Source organism: Chiloscyllium punctatum, chromosome 48, assembly GCF_047496795.1.
Source record: "Chiloscyllium punctatum isolate Juve2018m chromosome 48, sChiPun1.3, whole genome shotgun sequence".
Lineage (NCBI taxonomy): Eukaryota > Metazoa > Chordata > Chondrichthyes > Orectolobiformes > Hemiscylliidae > Chiloscyllium > Chiloscyllium punctatum.
Window position 1 is genome coordinate 37382978 of NC_092786.1, and position 22985 is coordinate 37405962.

The 22985-nt window shown below is 43.4% G+C and overlaps 1 protein-coding gene across 11 annotated transcripts in view; it reads right to left on the minus strand.

Annotated features, from left to right (window-relative positions):
* The window catches only part of rab27a (RAB27A, member RAS oncogene family), a 134577-nt gene that overhangs the window by 48775 nt on the left and 62817 nt on the right, over positions 1–22985 (minus strand). The window contains exon 1 of one of the 11 annotated variants that reach the window (XM_072564970.1): positions 14360–14481. The exons of the other annotated variants lie outside the window; for them this stretch is intronic. The gene's annotated coding sequence lies outside the window, so the exon portion shown is untranslated. Of the gene's footprint in view, positions 1–14359; positions 14482–22985 lie in introns of those variants that run through there. 11 annotated transcript variants of the gene reach the window in all.

Sequence of the window (22985 nt, forward strand, 5' to 3'; positions counted from 1 at the left end):
AAGATTTGCTTTCCCAAAATGCAGCACCTCGCATTTATCAGAATTAAACTCCATCTGCCACTTCTCAGCCTATTGGTCCATCTAGTCCAGATCCTGTTGTAATCTGAGGTAACCATCTTCGCTGTCCACTGCACCTCCAATTTTGGTGTCATCTGCAAACTTACTAACTATACCTCTTCTGCTCACATCCAAATCATTTATATATATGAAAAAAAGTAGAAGACCCAGCACCGATCCTTGTCATCTGCTTGAAAGACAGACAATGGAATTAGGTTCTGGAACACAAACTGAACTGCATTTCAACAGCTGCTTTAGAGCAGCAGAACTGAGAATCACCAAAATAAAAGTGGATTTGTGAGCATAAGGAGGAAGCTACTCTTACTGAACTTCAGAGAGAATACTTGGTGAAATTGCAACTTGGGAAAAGCACAATCATTCACCAGAACTCAAGGGCAGCTCGAACTTTGCCACTGCTGAAAATCAACAGCTAATCAGTCAGAAGTCAGATCATTAACTCAAGGGCTCTTACCTTCAATTTTCTATCTTGCTGTCTACACTGACAATCCCCCCACCCATCCCCTCCCCCACTTCCCCTTTCTACAAGCTTATCATTCATGTTTGGAGACCTGATGTTAGATTGCTGGCTGGTAACAAGACTCAAAGGTCGAGTTTCCAGACCCCTGCAGGAGGTGGTGATCTTTCAGTCAGTAAGACATTGTGTTACCGTTTGAGCAGGCTCCACACTTTATAGGCTGATGCAGCCTTGAAATTATTCAAAGACAGGCAGAGTATTCCAAGGCACTGACAAAGATGTTGGATTTGAAACTAGGGTCCTTCTGGCAGGGTTAGGCCAGTATTTGAGAAGCAATGACTATCAGTCGATGAAAGGTGACAAATAATGCCAACAACTGGGAGGATTACGGAAGGTCCAAAAAGGATCAGGGTCCCACCAAATTCAGTCTTTTGAAATAGGGACAAATCTTAAACTGGGTTGCTGAAATCCGACACATCAACTGAGGAGGTTTAAATGCAATTTAAAGGTCTGGAACTGAAAGCTCGCCTCAATAATTGTGATCACGTGACTATTAAACATTATAAAAACCCATTTATTTCACTAAGGCCCTTGTAGAAGAAAATGGTCATTCTGACTGACATATGACCTCAGTGCCAGAGCAACATAGTTAGCTCTTAAATATTCTCTGAATTGGCCAAACAAACCACGCAGGTGAAGGGCAATTAGGGATGAACAATAAACCATCGGCTCAACAGCCAGATCTCACGAAATAATTTTTTTCAAAAAAGTGGTTACAGCAGGAGTAAGAGCACATGGTACAAGAGAAAATGGGAGCAGAGATTATGATCAGGCTTCAGTTATTGCTCCATTGGAAGCGGCCTGTTTCTGAGGCAGAAGACTATGGGTTCATGCGAATACCCCAGTACAATACTGATGGAGCACTGCACTGCACAGCTGGCATCTTTCTGATGAGATGTCAAAGAGAACAGAGAAAACAAACATACACCTGGCACCAAGAGCAGGGGAAATTATTTCTGGTGTCCTGAGTAATATTTACCCCTCAAAAGAAACAGAAGAACAGATTCTCCAGTTGCGTTTTCATGTTGTTGTTTATGGAAGTTTGCTGTGCACAAATTGCGTGCAGCATTTACATCGGGGACTACAGTTCAAAAACAAAAGGTACGAGACTACTTTTAAAGCACTTTGGGACATTCTGTCATCTTGAAAGGCTATGTATTGGCATGGCTCTCCTTTGAGCTAAAGTTGTGGCTTCAACATTGAAAACCAAAGGCTGCAGAATGCCTGACATCTCCTCCAGACACATCTTTTCCAGTCCATTACCACCCCTTTGTGTTTTGCATCATCCCATTTGCCATTAAATAGCTCCTGAGGGCTCTTGTGCCTAGTGGTAGCGTCACCATCCTAGAGACTGGCGGCCTGGGTTGTCCTGCTCCAGAGGGGAGAAGTAACATTCCTGAAAAGGTTATTTAGAAAATGGCTCCTGAGTGCAACCTATCCTAAACTGTCACCTCAGCTCTTTACTCGCTCAGTTCCTCAGCTCTCTATTTGATCAAACACTGTTACATCTTTTGTTTTCTCCCAGTCTGGCTAGCTTGTCTGAAAAAAAAAATCCTCTTTCTAGAGATGCTGCCTGACTGACTGAAGTCTTCCAGCTTTTTCCATTTCAATTTCAGGTTTCCAGTGCCGGCAGTCTTTTCTCCTTTCTCCCCAGGAAGAGTTATCATAACACTAATCCCTGTTAATCTAACTGACTCAGTCTAAATATTCAGGAATAAAATGATGCAACTCCTTCGATTTTGAAAATCATGGTTATCACGCACGGATCTCTCCTCCCTGCTTAAATATTTATTGGACGCTCCACCACACAAGTGAGTCACTGAGTGGGATCCAGAGCCAACACCTTCGAATTAGTGTGGTTTTATATTCCAGGAGGGTGGAGTGGTGTCTCCACCTCAGCTCCAAGTTAAACAGGCCTCCATAACTTGCAAGCACTTTTACTCTCAAAGTGAGACAACATCCATTTATCCCTGGTTAGACAGCAGTTTTGCAGAGAAATGGAGCCAAGGTTTCAGCTCAGTGACCCTTCTAAAGGATCACCAACCATCTGCTGAGTATTTCCAACTTTCAGTTTTTCTTTCAGACTTCCAGGCTTTTTGCTTAATTTCCTTTGGTCAGGTTTACACAGGGAGTCAAGACTTTATCTGTTTTCCTTTGGGGGCAAACAGCAGTATTCATGAAAGAGTATTTTGAGACGTAACTCCACAAATAGCACCCAACCATGAACCTCAACCTCTTGAATGGACTCAAAAAGCCAAATAGCTTCCAATGTTCAGCAAAAGGAACAAATATGATACGAGAAACAACTTCTTCCAGGCAGTGAGATGTTAGTGAATGTGAGGTGCATGCCACACTTCAGAGTGATCTAGGCAAGCCGGGTGAGTGGGCAAATACATGAGCAATGCTGTCTAACCTAGGCAGATATGAAGTTATACAATCGTGAAAACCAAAAATACAGTATTATTTCAATTGGGAATTGGGGATGTACAAAGGGATCTGGATGCCCTTATACACCAGTTAATGAAAATAACCAGACAAGTGCAGCAAATGGCATATTGGCCTTCATTGCAAAACCATTTGAGTTCTGAAGTAGGGATATCTTCCTGCAGTTATATCATGCTAGAAAAGCACAGCAGGTCAGGCAGCATCTGAGGAGCAGGAGAATCGATGTTTTAGGCATAAGCCATTATGTTCGAAATGTCAATTCTCTTGCTCCTCAGAAGCTGCCTGACCTGTTGTCTTTTCCAACATCACACTCTCTTCTCTGATCTCCAGCATCTGCAGTCCTCACTTTCTGCAGTTATATCATACCTTAGTAAGACTGTGCCTAGAACATTGCTCTCCCTTCCTAAGAGGGAGTGTAGAGGGAATGTAGAGGGAGCAGAGCACAGATTCGCAACACTGATACCAGAGACGGCAGCACTATCACAGGGAGAGAGTGGTTCGCCTGGGTCTGTTCTCATTAGAGTTTAGAAGAACGAAAGGGTACCTGATTGCAAAGTACAAGTTCCAACAGGGATACAAAGTTAAAAATCACACAACAACAGGTTATAGTTCAACAGGCTTAATTGGAAGTACACTAGCTTTTGGAGCGTCACTCCTTCATCAGGTGGTTGACAACCACATGATGAAGGAGTGGCGTTCCGAAAGCTAGTGTGCTTCCATTTAAACCTGTTGGACTATAACCTGGTGTTGTGTGATTATTAACTTTGTACACCCCAGTCCAACACTAGCATCTCCAAATCAGGCCAACAGGGACAGACAGAATTGATTGCAGGTGGTTATAGTCCCTGGTTGGGGAGTCTAAAATCAGGAGTCTCAGGATACAGACTGAGATTAGGAAATAATTCTTCACTTAAAGGGTGATCAAATTGTGGAATTCACTCCTGCAAAAGGCAGTGGAGGCCAGGTCATTGAATATACTGATAAATATTGAGACATTAAAGGCATGAAGAGTTATGGAGAGAAGTTTGGAATAGCGGACTGAGATAGATCAGCCGTGATCATATTGAATGGTGGAGCAGACTCAAAGGGCCATTTGGTCTATCCCCTCCACCAGTTTCTCTGTTTCTATGGAAAACACTGCCTTGAACTGAAGCATTCTCGAGGGTTATTGGATTATTATTTGGACAGAAATAATGCTCAAGGAAAAACAGAAAATTGTCAATAAGAAATGGTGCTCACTTGAAGATCTAGTACAGAAATAATGGGCCAAATGGCCTTTTGCTGCATGAGAGTATGTCTGTGATTCCTGTGCACTGGTAGGACTGTATGGCTAACCACTTGCTGGCTGGGACATCTGGGAAGAAGAGGAGTAGAGATGAGTAAGTATTGTGTAGGTTTAGCAATCCTTTTATGCATTACGATTTCACCAGAATGTTTTTTGAGGAGGAGGTGAGATTCATTTAGCGTCTATTAGAGGAACTTTAACTTTGACAGCCATTTCTTCATCACTTGGTGGAGACCTTGAATCATTCGGTTTGGAAGCCACCGAGACGATGCTTCTCTTTGCTGCTCGCACAGCTTCTCCATTCCGGGTTGCTACAATAACTAACGGATGCCTTCTCCAAATCCACTGCCTTCACGGTTTCAAAATTGGTCTCACTTACCAGGTCAATTCTTTTTTGTCAATTTCTTCAATCAGTGTCAGAGTCCCATGCCCACATTGTTTTCTAATGCTGTTGGGCCAAATCTCAACTTGATTGACAAGCTGATGGAAACTTGACAAGTAATTCAGAGGAGAGAGAAGCTGAGATAGAATTAGAGTGTAAACCTCAAGTGGGCAAGGCAATATAGGCTGGGTAAGGAAGAAGTGAAGGTAGCAAGGCTAAATGGAACATATTTTAATGCAAGGAAACTGAGGGATAAGACAGAGGAGTCAAGGTCAGTGGAGTATGATATTGTAGCTACAGCCTAGACTTGGACAGGATTTGCAGCCCAACATTCCTGGTTATGGGATGTTCAGGTGAGTTGGAAATGGGGATAGAAGAGGAGACGGGTTTGTAATCAAATGCAGCAGTGTGAAGATGTCTTGGAAAACTCATCTACTGAGGCAATATGGGTGGAAGTAAAACAGATCACAAAGAAAGAGGTAACTGTGCTGTCGGGTGTCTACTATAGGCTCCCAAATAGTCAGGGAGAGATGGGGGAGGGGTGAAATATGTAATCATTTTGCAGAGAAGTGTGGCAATAATCAGTAATAGTAGGATTGTTAATGACTCAAATATTAACTGAGATAGTCTCAGAGTGCAGGTAGAGATATAGTACAATAATAATTAAATTGCGTTCAAGAGAACATATTCAGCCTGTACATGGAAAGACCAGCAAGAGAGAATGACATTCTGGAACTAATTTTTGGAAATCAGCCCAGGCAGGTGGAAAGTGTATTATTAGGAAGCATTTGGGGCTGAGTGCGCACAATTCAGATTTGGGACCAATCTGGAAAAGGATAAGGAAAGGCTGGGATTTAAATTTCCAATATGGGAGAAGGTTAATTTTACTAAGACACAACTTGGCCACATGGACGGGAGCAGCTGCTTGGAGTGCACTATACCAGAGCTGAGGGGGTGGGGCATTCAGGGAGGGAATAGCAATGGTACAGAGCCAGCATATTCCCATCAAGACAATGGTTGGGCCAAGATTGGAGAGCCCTGGACATCTAGGGATATAACAGTTAGGATTAAGACACAAAAAATTTATGTCAGACGCTGAGGAATTTATACAGCAGTGTATCCGGGGTGGTAGGAGGAGAATTTAAAAGGAATTCGGGAAAACCCAGAGTGCATGAGAAAGCTGGTAGAATAAAAGGAAACCCAGAGGGGTTTTCTAAATATCTTAAAAGTAAGAGAATAATGAGGAAAAAAAAAGTGGTGCCCATTAAGGACCACAGAGGTAACATGCGTGGGCACAATACTCAATAATTTGCATCGGTCTTCACAATAGAAAAGCAGGACATAGATAGTCATCAGGGTTGAGGACTGTGAAGTATGACAATCAAATTTAACAGCGAAAGGAGGGATTGTCAGCTTTAAAAGTGGTTAAAACCACAGGCTTCGATAAGGCATATTGTTAAGGGAGGCAGGAGAAGTGACCCAAGAGGTCCTGGCAGTTAAATCCTCCCTAACCACAGTGAGATCCCAGAGGAATGTGGGGTGACTAACAGTGACCCATTATTAGAAGAGGGAGGATGGGACAGACCAGAAAATGACAAACCAGTCAATCTAAGCAAGGGCAACTTATTAGAAAGAATTATGAGGGACAGAATATATTTGCACTTGGACAGGAATTGATCAGGGCTAGTCAGCACAGATTTGTTAAGGGAAGGATGTGTTTGACCAATGTGAGTTTTTTTAAGGTGGTAACCAGGAGTGTTAATTAAGTTAACACATTGGATGTTGTTAACATAGACATTAGCAGGTTTTTTGATAAAGTTCCTCATAGCAGACTTGTCAAGAAAGTAAGAGCCCAATGGATCCATGATAAAGTGGCACATTCGATCCACTTGCTGCTGGCTTTGTCCAGCCTTTCCAATCTCTTTGGGCTGTCCTTTTCCACTGAAGGGGTCCATTTTGTTGCCAACAAAATCATTCCACATACAAAGTTACCACTGGCATTGGCAAGCCTGGGACATACTGCACTGTAACCAGACCAGAATCAAACTCACTGTCCACACGAAAGTTACCCAGTGGCACCTTAATCCACATTTTTAGGAGCTCCTGTAACAGCACATTGGAAATTGTCAAGAGGACACATTCAAACCCTGTAGTACTACGAACATTTTTAAACTTGCAATTCCAAAATGTGCCTTTCTTTAAAAAAAGAGAGAACAAGTACAGAGGGAGTAACAAGAGATTGCAGATGTAAATTCAGTAATGTCTGGCAAGGTTTTGTGTGGGACCCTGCTGTGTCAGGAAATTCTCAAAGAGGTAGATGTAAGAGGAAGAAGAGGGGTCTGACTATCCTCCCCTTCTCAGTAGAAAGCCACCTCCTGTTGACATATTTATGGAATTCCAGAAATATACAAAAATAGTTTTAAAAAAACAACGGTAACCTTGGCCGGAGCATGCCAGTGAAAAAAGGTGCCCTCGTGAACCAGGGCACCCATGTCTACTACCCTGGTCTAAGAACGCTATAAAAGTCTCAGTCAATGAACCACCAGCTAGTCACCCCTGCATTTCAGGTAAAAGGAGCCTGATATTGCATGTTAGAAGACAGATCACTAATAAACCAGTCAAAATGAAACAGGAATGCTACCAGTCAATCACTGTCAAAAGCAAACAGAACAAAAGGATTTCAACTGAGCTGCAAGAGCCAGGAATCCTAAAAATCAACTGTTTAACATTCCAATGTCTATACCTCACAAATGATCCAAGAAACTGATCCGTATATCTTTTGACTTACATTTTTCTTTAGACTCAAAATCGTACTCCCAGTTGGTGTGTATTACATTACAGGTTCTTTCTAGTAACTAATGAGTTTATTAACTAATAAACAACATATTTTATTAACTCAAGAAAGCCTGGTTAAATTGCCTCCATTTAAAACAAATTCAGCCTGGAAGGAAGACATGCATAAAGCAGGACTCCTTTTTAAATGAACCTTGTTGTGAGCCCGAAACATTAACTCTTGATTTATCTTAACAGACACTGCCAGACCTGCTGACCTTTTCCAGTAACTTTTGCTTTTGTTTCTGATTTTACAGTTTCCACAGTTTTTTGTTCGATTTTTAACAATGTAAGCAGTACTTGCAACAAGTGCTGATAGCTTACTTTTAAGAGTTTTTAAAATTTTATTTAACCCATTTTTCAAATCACCTGTTCAGAAATGTTATTACACACCTCTGGAGTAGGAGGGACTTGAACCTGGGCCTCCTAGTCTGGGTTAGGGATATTACCACTGCACCACAAGAGGGCCCCTGTTATGCAGTAGTCCCTTTCAGAATCTGTGGATTTTAAAAGCAATCCTTTTCCCATTTCAGTCCACAATGAACAATACAGTGCAAGATGATAAAAGGATGCAGTCTTTACTCTGGTCAGGCCGATCTTTAAAAGGTACAGAACTTGTGCATGTACATCTCTGGAAATAACTTGCTCTCTCTTAAAACATCCCTCTTTTGCTGCCTCACGTTCAGTGATGCTCTCCTCAGGTAGGAGGTAATAGGTAACTGTAAGAGCATTCCTTATCACCTGCTTTACAATAACACTGTCCACCGGTAACTTTAGCTTCCATGCGAATCCTTCAAAAAAGGTAAAGAAGGCATCCACCTCCTCCTCAAAGCTGATGATTAAAAGGTTCAAACTTATTACATCAGCCCTCAAATCAAAGTGACATGTGATTCCCTTCCTAGAGCTACCTTTGTTCTCCCTTCTCAGCTGGAGCTGGTTCAGCTTAAGTTCCCTTTAGTTTCCTGGAACTCTATTTCCACAGTTGAGAGTGTGGTGCAGGAAAAGCACAGCAGGTCAAGCAGCATCTGAGGAGCAGGAGAATTGACGTTTCGGGCATAAACCCTTCATCAGGAATGAGGCTTGTGGGCCGTGGGGCTGAGAGATAAATGGAAGGGGGGTGGGGTTGGAGGAAGATAGCTGGGAAAGTGATAGGTGGATGAAGATGAGGGAGAAGGGGGATTTGAAGTGTTCAGCCACGGGGCAGTGGGGTTGGTGGGTGCGGGTGTCCCAGAGATGTAGAGGAGACCATACCGGGAGCACCAGATGCAGTAAATGTACCTGTACACTTCAACTCCCCCTCCCACTCCGTAAAGGACATGCAGGTCCTGGGCCTCCTCCACCGCCAAACCGTTACCATCCGATGCCTTTGGAATTGTTTTGAAATCCTGCAACCACACAGGATCTATGTGGATTTCAACAGCTTCCTCATTTCCCCTGCCCCCACATTATCCCAGTCCCAGGCCTCCAACTCGGCACCGCCCTCCGGACCCGTCCATCACTGCCCCCTCTGACCTATCACCTTCTCCCTCATCTTCATCCACCTATCACTTTCCCAGCTACCTCCCCCCACCCCCACCCCACTCCCATTTATCTCTCAGCAACCCAGGCCCACAAGCCTCATTCCTAATGAAGGGCTTATGCCCGAAACATCAATTCTCCTGCTCCTTGGATGCTGCCTGACCTGCTGTGCCTTTCCAGCAACACACTCTTGACAGTCTAGTGGAGTTCCAATTCTAATCTCTGCTGCTCTAATTTAATTTATCTGTTTCACTATCCTTAAGTTACATTGTTAGATACCCATGTGTCTCATTTCGCAATAATCCATATTTACTACCGTTGCCACAGCATCGCTTCAACAAGTGTCATGTTGGAGCAATCAGATTTATTTCAGCCACTGCTATGCTGTTGAAGTGAGAAATCACACACCAGGTGTCAGACTACATTGAACAGCAGCAAGGAAAAGACAGATGGTCCAATACCCTCTTGTTGATAGGCCAAAACTAGCAGGGGAATATAAAATCAAGTTAATTCCCAAAGTAAACCATCTAATCTAATTTCAGTGTTCGAGGACAGGGAGATGTCACGTCCACTGAGTGAGATCAGCAGGTACATCCACCACATCATCATAGAAGTCTCACTAGTCAAAGCTGCAGATGATTAAAAATACAGCAAGTGAGCCATGAGTTTTAAATTGATTTTTAGAACAATAGTGTTTATTTCATTTCTTGAATAATACCACTACCTGATGCGTAAATATCCCTTTTAGTTCATTGTTGATTTGTTTCTCAATATGGACCCGGAGTAATTCTTTTATTTGGAGAATGCAGTTCATATGACCAGGGTATGGACATCCTGCACACCCTTTGTACAGAAAACAAGGGCATATTCAAGTGATAAATAATAATGAGATTGGACTCTACTTGTCGAATGTTAACTGTCATTGTTAGAAAGCCAGTGGATACAATTGGAAAACCATTCACAAGCTCCTAGCATTTAGCAATATTTGGGATTTGGAATAGGTTCACAAAAGACTCAAAAATGCCAGAAGTGAAATATTTCAAATTCACTCTTTGAAGACCCGGGAACAATTCCCAATGACAACAAAAATCAGCCTGGCAAAACAGCCCAGAATTAAATCAATTGTTCAACACAATATTGCCCAGACTAAATCTCAGGTACCTCTAATTCATGGTGCGTGCATGCTGACCTGGCCAGTTACAGTGAAACACAACAAGGAATTCGAAAGGTGGAGTTGTTGCAAAGATTCAGATTCTCCAACTTGAGAGGTGTCTAAGGAAAGTCAACATGGATAAGAGCTGAAGGGGACAGAAATGATTTGATTTGATTTAGTATTGTCTCATGTACCTACCACAGTGAAAAGTTTTAATGTGCCGGCAGTACATACCATACAGAGTGTATTAGGGCAAGAGAGCGAAGAATACAACGTTTAGGCTGCAGAGAAGATGCACAAAGAGCAAGGTCAACATTCAAATTTGAAATTTGAGAAAACCATTCAGAAGTCTAATAACAGCAAGAAAGAAGCTGTTCCTGCATCTGTTAGTATGTGTGTTTAAGCTTTTGTATCTTCTGCCTGACAGAAGAGGTTGGAAGAGATTATAATCAGGGTGAGAGGGGACAGTTATTCTGTTGGCTGCCTCCACACAGCAGTGAGAAGTATAGATGGAGTCGATGGATGGAAGGTTGACCTGTGTGATGGACTGGGATGTGTTCACAACTCTCTGTAGTTTCTCATAGTCGTGGACAGAGCAGTTGCTGTACCAAGTACTGATGCATCCGGATAGAATGCTTGCTATGGTGCACCTATAAAAATTGGTCAGAGTCTTTATGGATATAACGAATTTCCTTAGCCTCCTGAGAAAGTAGAAGTGTTGTGTGTTCTTGTCTATCACATTAACATGGGTGGACCAGGACAGATTGTTAGTGATTATCACTGCGTGGAATTTGATGCTGTCGACCACCTCTACCTCAGCATCGGGAATGTAGACAGGGGCCTGCCCTCCACCTTGCTTCGTGAAGTCAATGACCAGCTCCTTCATCTGGCTGATATGCTGCTCAGACAATGTACAGACATTGCAGAGTGACTACTGGAAGATCCCAGACCTTTGGACAGGATGTTGTCAAATTAAATCAAACAAAACCTCCCTATATTTGAGACAACTTCATTCTGTAAATTTTAGAGAACAGAAAGAGTTCATTTGATCTAGGTTCCTGAAGATCCTTCTCACATCTCCATTGGAAAACCCTTTTATTTATTTCTTCTTTCTTCATTTGTCCATTTAACGTCTTCTAAAATGCATCTTGAAAAATCTCACCTCAAGTGCTCCTGTTGTTGTATCTGAGCCCAAAAAGCACTCGGTATATGAGCAATTCTCCATTTGGATTCAGAGGATGGACATCCTGGGCTGGCCATTGCAGGGTAGCAAGAAGCGTAGAGAAGCATTTAACCATTTGGTCTCCATCCTCTTTATAAAATAGTGACTACAGTCTAATGAGGGATCATGAGTTTTAGATCCCCATCCTCCACCCTCACCATCCCATTTACGCAGCAAAACAAGGGGCACTAGCAAAAATCAAAAGGGAATTATCCAGTTCCCATGTTCACCCTCAACTGTCAGAATGTCAGGTCATTTTTGTGAGAATCCAAAGATAGTAATAGCCAGAACACACAGTCATAATGTATACAACACAGTCTCATCCCCACAAAAGAAGATCAATCCAATCTGTCCCACTACCACCCCATCAGCCAGCACACAATCAGTAACAGTAAAAGCAAAATACTGCGATAGTGGAAATTGGAAGCATACTGAGAGAATGCTGGAGAAACTCAGGTCAGGCAGTATCTGGGGTTAGAGTTATGGTTCTGCTACGATTCTTCTTCAGAACATGGTGGTGAGTTTCCAACAAGTGTTACCAAACAACAATTATTTATTAATAATCTGTTCACTGATACTCAATTTGGGTTTCACCAGAAGTCTCTCATCTCCTGGCCTCAGTACAACCTTGATTGATACTTGGACACAACAAAAGCTACATTCCAAAGGGTGGAGGAGACAGCGAGTGCTCTTGATGCCACAGGAAGTTCTGCTTTGATGTCAAGTGCTATTAATGAGATTGCAGTCAATGGGAACTGGGAGAAATACTCCACTGTGTGAGGCAGGACTCAAACCAAATGGGAGATGAAAGCCAATTGAAAGCCAATTGTCCTAGCCAGGGCAATGCAGTGGGAGTTTCTTGGATAGACTATTAGTCCAAACTCATCTCCAGCAGCATGTCAATAGGCTCCCACACTATCCCAATATACGGCTGGGGGTGGGGAGGGTTGGTGCTCACTTATTATTGCACAGCGTCTAGTCCCAGCTGCAACTCCTCAGATACTGAAGCTGTCAATAGCTCTATGCAATTAGACCAGAATAATATTCAGGCCTTGAATGATAAATGTCAAGTGCCAGTTAGAGAGAGAGAGAGAGAAAGAAGCAAGAGAGAGAATAGAATATCAGAAGAATGCGAGAGAGGGAAAAAGAGGAAGCAGCAACAAAAAGCGAGCATAAGAGAGAGAGAGAGCCCAAGAGAGGGAGAGAAAAAGAGAAAGAAAGAGAGAAAACAAAAGAGAAAGAGAGGTAGAAAGAGAGAAACAGAGCGCATGAGAAAGAGAAAGAGAAAAAGAAAAAGAGAGCGTGATGGAGGAAGAGAGAGAGAGCCCTAACTGCCTTGCAGGGACACTAAATGGCATTACCATCAATTTAATCCACCACTGTCAATATCTGGGAGTTGTCATTGACTCGGAACTGAACAGGACCCTAGCCAATATAAACACTGTGGTTACAAGAGCAGATCGGAGGCAGTGCACACTACAGGATGTATCCTCATTGTATCCAACTCATATGTATCTCACAAAGTTAAAAATCACACAACACCAGGTTATAGTCCAACATGTTTAATTGGAAACACACTAGCTTTCGGCGCTATCGACACCACTAACTGCCAGCTTAAAGTGGAGAGGATCTCCAAGAAGATTGCATACATCGACACCGGAAGGAGCAGCGCTCCGAAAGCTAGTGCTTCTAATTAAACCTGTTGGATGATAACCTGGTGTTGTGTGATTTTTAACTTTGTACACCCCGGTCCAAATCATATCTCACAAAGTAACAATCAAAAATGTGATTGGAGTACTCTGCACTTCTCTAGATCAATATAGCACCAACAAAACATCAAGCTTAACATAATGAAGCAGTTCTCTTCAGTGACACTCTCTTCAGCAGCAGCGCACCGTGACGATAATGTGTACCATTTATAATTTACCAGCGATGAAACCCATGATTTCTTTCAAGGCAGGGACAGAGAGTGTATGCAAATGCTAGTGCCTGACCCGGAACTATATTTCTTCACAGTCACGGTGTCAAAATCCTGAAAGGAGTTCTCTAACAGTTTTGTGGTTTAGCTTCAGCACATGCACTGCAGCAGTTCAAGGCTGCAGCGGACTATCACCTTCCTGAGGGCAGTGAAAGCTGCTTTATGAAATGGGCCCTCATGCCTGTAGAATCGAGTTCAGTGAAGAGGTCATGAGGTAGAGAATTTAAAAACAAACAGGCTACGAGCAACCCTGCCTTCCACCAAGTTCAAACAAATTGAACTGAAAGTTCCAGTCTGGAGAACTAACTTAGAATGTCATATTGAACATCTCTGCAAAAACCGACATTTATATTGTTTCACTTCTGAACATTCCAGCTTTTAAAACAAATGGTGCCATACTTATCGGCATAGCCACAACATTGACCCAAAAGCAACTGCTCTGTGAAGGCCAATGGCCTGTTCTCCTTTCCAAGATCACTGGGACTATAAATAGTTTCAAATTAGGATCCTATCAACATTATTTAAAATGCTGTTTTGTGCAGGCGAGTACTCCACGGCAATCTGCCAGGGAGCAGGAGACTGTGTTTAAACCAGAAAAATGAACAGAAAGACTGGGGTGTCACAGTCCAACAATGTGAACACATCGTACATAACACCATTAAACACAGAATGCTTAATGACATTCCTCAGTAAAACACTTCAAATGCTACTGGCACTCCAGGAGTTAACCACAAAAAACTCCCAAATATTTGTGAGGGGGAAATAAAAAAGCACGCAGAGGTGACAGCAACACTTCAAATCCTTTCAGCACTGAAAAGCAAAAGCCACAGTGGAGTCATTAACTGCAGCAAGGGAGGGGACAGGCAGAGAGAGAGGGAACCCAGGGTTTGGGAACACTGAAATCATAAGCAATCAGCAACCTTTCTTCCACCAGTGAAAGCCACACTCTTACCTGCCGTGGTTCAAGAGATGAAGATTTGGTTCGGGTTAAAAGTAATTTGATGCAGCTCGTGGCAGCACTTTACCAGCTCCACCTGCAAAGCATACAGCATTTTTCGCTTACGTGTCAGTGTTTGCATTTGCTCAGGAACTTCCTGAAGTCAAGGTGTGGCAGCTGCAGGTGGAGTGATGGAGAGTTGAAGCTGAGTGTCAGGTCTGCCTTTGTTTCAACATCTAAATACCAGTAAACACTCTGAAGCATTTATAAAACAAAAGTGGAACCTTGTACCTGGGTTCATTAAAAAAAATGAAAGAAATTCTTCGAATATAAAAAAAACCTAGAGTGCTTGTTTTCATTTAATTAAAGAAACCTCAAGATTCCATCCAATATTTTGTTTCAGGTTTGCAAAAGATTATCATTTATGAGAAGGGTGCGAGAATGGAAACTCTTGTCAAAATTGTGCCCTGAATCCTGGCAAAAATAGACCATTATTCCAAATGCAATGCCTAGATGCCCAATGCAATGTTGTGGGAGCTGAAATGCTAAATTCCCTCAGGTACCAGCCTCTCATTTCCTGCTCACAAAAACCTTAAACCAATGGGAAATGTGGACCCCACAACTCCGTCTGCACTCAGTCATGGGGTGCCCCGGAAATTATGCTCAAGCTCGTTAAGTGGTGATTTGCTGGCTTTCCAGTAATACACCAGAAGGATCCATGAAATGCTCTAATTGTAAGCAGCCAGTTTGAGCTGATGTCTCACTAGGGGAATAAGGAGTGAGATACATTTCTAATGAAAAAGTTTATATGGGACAATCCTTCATTTTGGAGCCAAATCTTCTCAGGAATGAGTGGCTGCTGGGATGAGCCTTGCTGGTGAAATAGGCCGATCAAGGACACGGAGATTGACTCTGGTGTGGCAGTGAGAAGTTAACACGCAAGAAGCTAGGATTAATCCGGTTTTTAATGTTGCGTTGCAAAACATCCGCAGCATGCAGGATATTAATTAAAATGCCTCATCTTGTTTTTCTCCTTCATGTAAAAGGACAATTTCTTTAGCTTGGTGCATTAGCTGCCTGTGAAGTAACATCTGCAAATTTTAGTTTGTTTTATATGGTTAAAGACTTAAAATGTAAAATCTTGTGCTTTGGTTATTTGTATTGGTCACTGGGAAATTTGTAGATGTAGGGGTATGGGTGGGTTACGCTTCGGCGGGGCGGTGTGGACTTGTTGGGCCGAAGGGCCTGTTTCCACACTGTAAGTAATCTAATCTAATCTAATCTAATTTCAGAGCTTTAAAAGGCAAAGTTGGCGGTGTCCATGGGGAGACTAGTCTTTAGCAGCTCTGAGTGCACTGTGAGGGGAGCTCAGTGGCAGCAACACACCATTTCAAGACATGGTCAGAGCCAAGATCAAACTTCCAACTTAAAACAGCAACTCCTTATCCATCAATTTGCATCATGGCTTTAAGTCCAAATGTCCTCATGATGCAGCAGAGTAGCAACAGAGAAGGAGAAAGAAAGAAGCAAATCCCACTACCTTAACGGCACCCAAATTATGAAATGTGTACAAATGTATTGTTGCAAAATGTCCGCATAGATTGGCAGGTCAAGAATCAGTCCCTTCGGGAAACACACAGACGTTTGTGACTCTTGGTGGACTCATCCTCAAATTGAGGGACATCTGATTAACATTCTCGCCCCTGAGTTAGAAGGTCCCGTCTCACTCCAGAGAAGAGTACAACCATCCAGTGCAATACTGTGGGATTTCTGAACCCAGTGTCAAGAGTGCAGTGCTGGAAAAGCACAGCAGGTCAGGCAGCATCTGAGGAGCAGGGGAATCGACGTTTTGGGCATAAGCTCTCCATCCCCGGCCCACAAGCCTCATTCCAGATGAAGGGCTCATGCCCAAAAGGTTGATTCTCCTGCTCCTTGGATACTGCCTGATCTGCTGTGCTTTTCTAGCACCACACTCTCGACTCTGATTTCCAGCATCTGCAGTCCTCACTTTCTCCTCGGACTTCTGAACCCAGCCTAATTATTTGAAATTTTATAAATTCAATTATGGGATATGACCACCGCATGCTAGACAAGCATTTATTGCCCATTCCTAACTGCCCTCGAGGGAGTTAAGATTCGATCATGTTGCTGCAGGTCTGGAGTCACACATAGGCCAGACCAGGTGAGGATTGTAGTTTCCTTCCCTAAAAAGGACCTTAGTGAATCAGACAAGTTTTTTTCTGACAAGCAACAAAGGTTTCCTAGTTGTCATTAGACTGTTAATTCTAGTTTTTAAAATTGAATTCAAATTCCACCATCTGGCATGGCACATTTCAAACCAGAGTCTCCAGAACATTATCTGGTTCTCTGGATTCTGAACAGTGCAGCAATAATACCATTAGGTCATCACCTCCCCCAAAGATCACAGGCCTCATATCTTCAGGGTTTTGTTTTGAGGGTGAGAGGGTCATACAGATAATGAGCTGGAGGAGATGACAGTCAATTCAGGAGAATAAAGACACTGCAGAAACAGGGAGATGGGGAGCACCTTGGACCCCGACTCAACTAGATCATGGCTGACCTGCACCTCAACTCCATTTCCCGGTTACACCAAATATTTCTTCCTTTCTTTGGTATTTACTCGTGGGAGGTGGGCATTTATTATCTGTCTCCGAGTTGCCCTTGAGAGGGTCGTAGTGAGCTGCCTCTTTGGACCACTGCAGTCCATACCCTGTCGGAGGACCCACAATGCCCTGGAAGGGTTGGATGGGAGAGCATTCCAAAATTATCACTCCGTGACAACGAAGGAATAGCAATATCATTTCCAAGTCAGGGTGGTGAGTGACATGGCAGGGATCTTGAAGGTGATGGCATTCCCAAGTATCTGCCGCCCTTGTCCTTCTAGATGCAAGTAGTCATGGATTTGCAAGGTACTGTCTGAGGCTCTTTTGTGAATTTCTGCAGTCCATCTTGTTGATAGTACACACTGCTGCAGTTGAGCATTAGTGGTAGAGAAGTCAATGCTTGTGGATGTGGCGTCAATCAAGCAGGATGCTTTGTCCAGGCCATTGTCAAGCTTCTTGAGTGTTATTGAGGCTGCACTCATCCAGGCAAGTGGGGATTATTCTATCACATCCCTGACTTGTGCCTTGTAGCCAGTGGTCAGGCTCTGGAGAGTCAGGTGGTGAGTTATTTGCTGCAGCATTCCTTGCCTCTGATCTGCTCTTGTAGCCACTGTGTTTATGTGGTGAGTCCAGTTAAGGTTCTAGTTAACCTATCGGAAAGATGTTATGAAACTTGAAAGTTTTCAGAAAAGATTTACAAGGATGTTGCCAGGGTTGGAGGATTTGAGCTATAGGGAGAGGTTGAACAGGCTAGGGCTGTTTTCCCTGGAGTGTCAAAGGCTGAGGGGTGACCTTATAGAGGTTTATAAAATCATGAGGGGCATGGATAGGATAAATAGACAAAGTCTTTTCCCTGGGGTGGGGGAGTCGAGAACTAGAGGGCATAGGTTTAGGGTGAGAGGGGAAAGACAAAAAAGAGACCTAAGGGGAACTTTTTCACGCAGAGGGTGGTACGTGTATGAAATGCACTGCCAGAGGAAGTGGAGGAGGCTGGTACAATTACAACATTTAAAAGGCATTTGGATGGGTATATGAATAGGAAGGGTTTGGAGGGATATGGGCCGGGTGCTGGCAGGTGGGACTAGATTGGGTTGGGATATCTGGTTGGCATGGACAAATTGGATCAAAGGTTCTGGTTCCGTGGTGTACATCTCTAAGTTGCTATGACTCTAATGGTAACACCCAGAATGTTGATAGTGGAGAATTCAGTGATGGTAACACCATTGAATGGCAAGGGGTGGTGGTTAGACTGTCTCTTATTGGTGATGGTCATGGCTTGGTATTTGTGTGGCATGAATGTCACTTGCCACTGGCCAGCCCAAACCTGGAAATGATCCCGATCTTGTTGCATTTGGACATGGACTGCTTCAGTATCTGAGGAGTCACGAATGATGCTGAACATTAAGCAATCATTGGCAAACATGCCAGTGACCTTATGATGGAGGGATGGTCATTGATGAAGCAGCTGAAGATGGTTGGTCCTAGGACACTACCTTGAGGAACTTCTGCAGAGATGTCCTGGACCTGAGCTGACTGACCTTGAAAAACCACAACCATCCTCCTATGTGCCAGGTATAACTCCAATCAACAAAGTGTTTGCCCCAATTCTCATTGATTCCAGTTTTGCGAGCACTCCTTGATGCCACTTGAGTCAAATGCAGCCTTGATGTCAAGGGCTGTTACTCTCACCCCTCCTCTGGAATTTGACTTTTTAGTCGATGTTTGAATTAAGACTGTAATGAGGCCAGGAGCTGATTGGCCCTGGCAGAGCCCAAACTGGGCGTCGCTGAGCAGGTTTTTGCTGAGCAGGTCCTGCTTAATAGCACCTTCCATCACTTTACTGATTTTCAAGAGTATGCTGATGGGGCAGTAATTGGGCAGGTTTGATTTATCCTGTGTACATGATATACCTCGGCAAATTCCCACATTAATCGAGTAGATGCCAGTATTATAATTGTACTGGAAGAGCTTGGCTAGGGGAACAAGTTCTGGAGCACATGTCTTCAGTATTATTGTCAGAATGTTGTTAGGGCCCATAGCCTTTGCAGAACCAAAGTGCCTTTAACTGTTTCTTGATATCATGTGGAGCGAATCGAATTGGCTGAAGATCTTTGAAGCTGGGGACCATTGGAGGAGGCTGAGATGGATCATCCACTCGGCAATTCTGGCTGAAAATCGTTGTGAATGCACCAGCCTTATTTTTTGCTGGGCTCTTCCATCATTGAGGATGGGGGTATTTATGGAGCCGCCTCCTCCAGTGAGTTGTTTAATTGCCCACCACCATTCACATCTGCAGAGCTTAGTTCAGATCCATTGGTTGTGGGATCACTTAGCTCTGTCTATCACTTGCTGCTTATGCTATTGACATGGAATGAATCCTGTTTGGTGGCTTCACCAGGTTGACACCTCATTTCCAGGTCTGCCTGATGTTGCTCCTGGCATGTCCTCCTGCATTCTCCCATTGAACCAGGGTTGATCCCCACTTGATGGTAATGGTTGAGTGGGGGATATGCCAGGCCATGAAGTTACAAATTATGTTGGAGGACAATTCTGCTGCTGTTAATGGCCCACAGCGCCTCATGGATGCCCAGACTTGGGTTGTTAGATCTATCCCAGGTCTGTCCCATTTAGCACTTTGATAGTGCCATACAATATGATGGAGGATATTCTCAATGTTAAGGCGGGACATTGTCTCCACAAGGACAGTGTAGTGGTCACTTTTAGCGATACTGTCATTGAAAGATGCATCTGCAACCGACATATTAGTAAGGATGAGGTCAAGTATGTTTTTCCCTCTTGTTAGTTCCCTCACCACCTGCTGCAGACCAAGTCTAGCAGCTATGTCCTTTAGGACACGACCAGTTCAATCAGCAGTGCTGCTACTGAGCCACTCTAGGTGGTGGACATTGAAATCCCCCACCCAGAATACACTTCGCACCCTTGCTATCCTCAGTGTTTCTTCTGAGTGTTGTTCAACATGGAGGAGTACTGATTCATCAGCCAAGAGAGGTTAGTACATGGTAATGAATGGGAGGTTTCCTTGTCCCACATTTAACCTGAACCATGAGACTTCATGGAGACAGAGAGGGAGAGAGGCAGAGAGAGAGAGAGAGAGGTGGGAGATAGGAAGGGGATGGGGATGCGAAGAGGAGATGAGGACAGGGAGGTGTTGTGGTGCTGGGGAACAAAGGTCCAAAGGCCTGGAGCATGCTAGCAAAAGAACTGACCTCTAGTGGTGGAACAAGATATTGTGGGAAAATAAACTCGTCCAGAAGCAGAGGGAGCAGGGACTCATGGCGACAGTAAATGGATGAGGCAAGGCCATGGAGAAACAAGGAGCCAGTGAGCTCAGGCTGTGAGATGAAGGCCGTGGAAAGGAAGTTAGAAAGGAGAACCCTCACAGACAATCAGACAGACCAGTGATAGGCCTGAGTGGGAATCGAGACATAAACAAGAATAAGTATAAACTATAAACATCTTTCATTTGAAATAAGGTAAGATATACACAAGGTGTATATAATAAGGTAAGCGTGGGCAATTCAAGTCTTGTTTTGTACAACCTGCACTACATGGGAAATTCTAGATACTCCTCACAGTATGGATGACCATTGATGCAGGAGATGCTTCCTGCTGGAGCAACTCAAGTTCTGGGTTTTGAAGCATAAGTAGCAGCTGTGGGCACTATTGTGCATTCACAAGAGACTGAGAAGTTTGCGAAAAGCATAGGTTCAGGATGTGGTCACTCTGTAGCTTGAGGAAGTGCAAGTGAAGAGGGAAAAGTGAGGAATCCCCCGAGTGCCCCTCAGTTGCTCACTTTTGCCTGGCCTTGGGAGGCAGGGAGCGTAACAGTTCCTCCGAGGGGGTGGGCAGAGTCAAGGCCAGGATGGGAGGAAGAAAAAGAAAGTGTGGAGGGGATTGTTAATAAAGGAAGTGGATAGGCACTTCTTCGAATGTACTTGTCAGGATTCCATTCCTTGGCCGATCCAAGATGGCTGCCAGGTCAAGGATGCCACAATTTGGCTGCACAGCATTGCAAAGCGGGGAGGGGTGCAATGAACAGCCAGAGATAATGGTCCATGGTAGGATTCAATGACATGGGGAGATAAGAAATGAGGTCCTGCAAGCAGGCTTTAGAGATTAGGTCAGATATTGAAAAGCAGCATTTCCAAAGACAGTAATCCCTGGATTACCCTTGGTGCCACGTGTATGGGAATAGAAGAGTCAAGCAGATGAATGCATGGCTGTAGAGATGATGCAGGAGGGATGGATTCCTGAGGCATTAGGACCATTTCTGGGGAGGCCGAAACTGTACAAGTTGGACAGCTACAGCTAAAAAGGAACGGGACCAACATCCTCGCAATAAGATTTGGTGTTGATTTAAACTACAACGGCCAGGGAATGGGATCCTGACAAGTACTTCAGAGGAGAAAGAATCGGAGTTGCAATTCGAATTTAAAGTGAGTCTGGAAGGTGGAGGAACCTTGGGTAGATAAGAAAGAAGGGAGGTTAGCAGAGCCAAATGGAATATATTGTAGAGCCTGAGGAATAAAATAGAGGGTAAAAATAGACATGATATCACAGCTATGACCAAGTCTTGGCTGAAAGATGAACAGGATTGGCAGTTCACAATGCTGCTTTATAAAGTATTCAGGCAGGATTGGTGGGGGTGATGGTGGTGGGAAAAGTTGTAAAATTGATCAAGGAGTCAATTACAGCAGTCAGGTGTGGTGATACCTTGGAAAGCTCATCAAATGAGCTCGTATGGATAAAGTTTTAAAAAAACACACAGAAGGGTCAAGTATGCTGTCAGGTGTGAACTATAGCCCTTGAAATAGAGACAGTGACAGTCAGGGAGTAATATAGGATCAAAATCAGTTATCAAATTTCAGAAATGTGTAAAAATAGCAAGGCAACAATTGTAGATTTTTAGTTACCCAAATCTTTACTGAAATAGTTTTGGCATACAAAATAGGGAGGGAACAGAATTTTTTAATTGCATTCGAGAAAACCTTTTTAGTCAGTGTAGAAAGCCCAACAAGGGACTAGGATTTGTTCTGGAGCCAATATTCGGAAATGAGCAAGAAGAGATGGAATGTATATATTTGGGAATCACTTGGGAGATAGTAATCATTGCTCCATTAGGTTTTGGATGGTTATGGAGAAGGATAAGGACAGGCTGGGATTAATGGCTCTCAATTTGGAAAACATTAATTTTACTCAGATAATTTCCAATTTGGCCCAAGTGAACTGGTAGCAGCGAGTTACAGATAAAATTGTCAGAACAGTGGCAGGTATTCAATGAGGAACTGGCAACAAGCTCAGGATAGGCACGTTCCCATAAAGACAAGGTGTGAGACCCAGAAATGGAGACCCCTGGATGTCAAGAGACATAAATGTTAGGATTAAAATAAAAGGCGTTTATGGCAAATATCAAGAGCTCACTCGATATGGCAGATCCATACAAAAAGTACAGTGAAAAGGAAATTAGGAAAGTGAAGAGAGTGAAGAGAAAGCATTAGTGGATAGAGTAAAAGAAAACACAAAAGGGGGTTTTGAACCCATCATGAGCAAAAACAACAAACTAGGGAAAGATTAGGGCTCATTATGGACCAGAGAGTTAATCTGTTTGTAGACCTCAGAAGACATGGGCACACAGTTTTCAATGAACGTTTCGTGAGGATCTTCACAATCAAAAACGATGCCACAGGTAAAGACATCAGAGAGGGGAATGTGAAATATTAGAAGACATTAAGAGAGAGAGGAGGTACTGGTGATTTTAGAAGCAGACTTAAAAGGGGTTAGATCTGCAAGCCCAGATGAGATATATCTCAGGTTGTTGAGGGAGGCAGAAGTGGAGACGTAAGGGGCCCTGGCAGTAATATTGAAACGTTCTCTGTGAACAGGTGAAGTGCTGGAGGAATGGAATGGAGGATTTCCAACGTTGACCCATTATTAAAACAGAAAGGAATGCAGAAACCATGAAATTACAGGCCAATCAGTCTAACCTCAGTGATGGG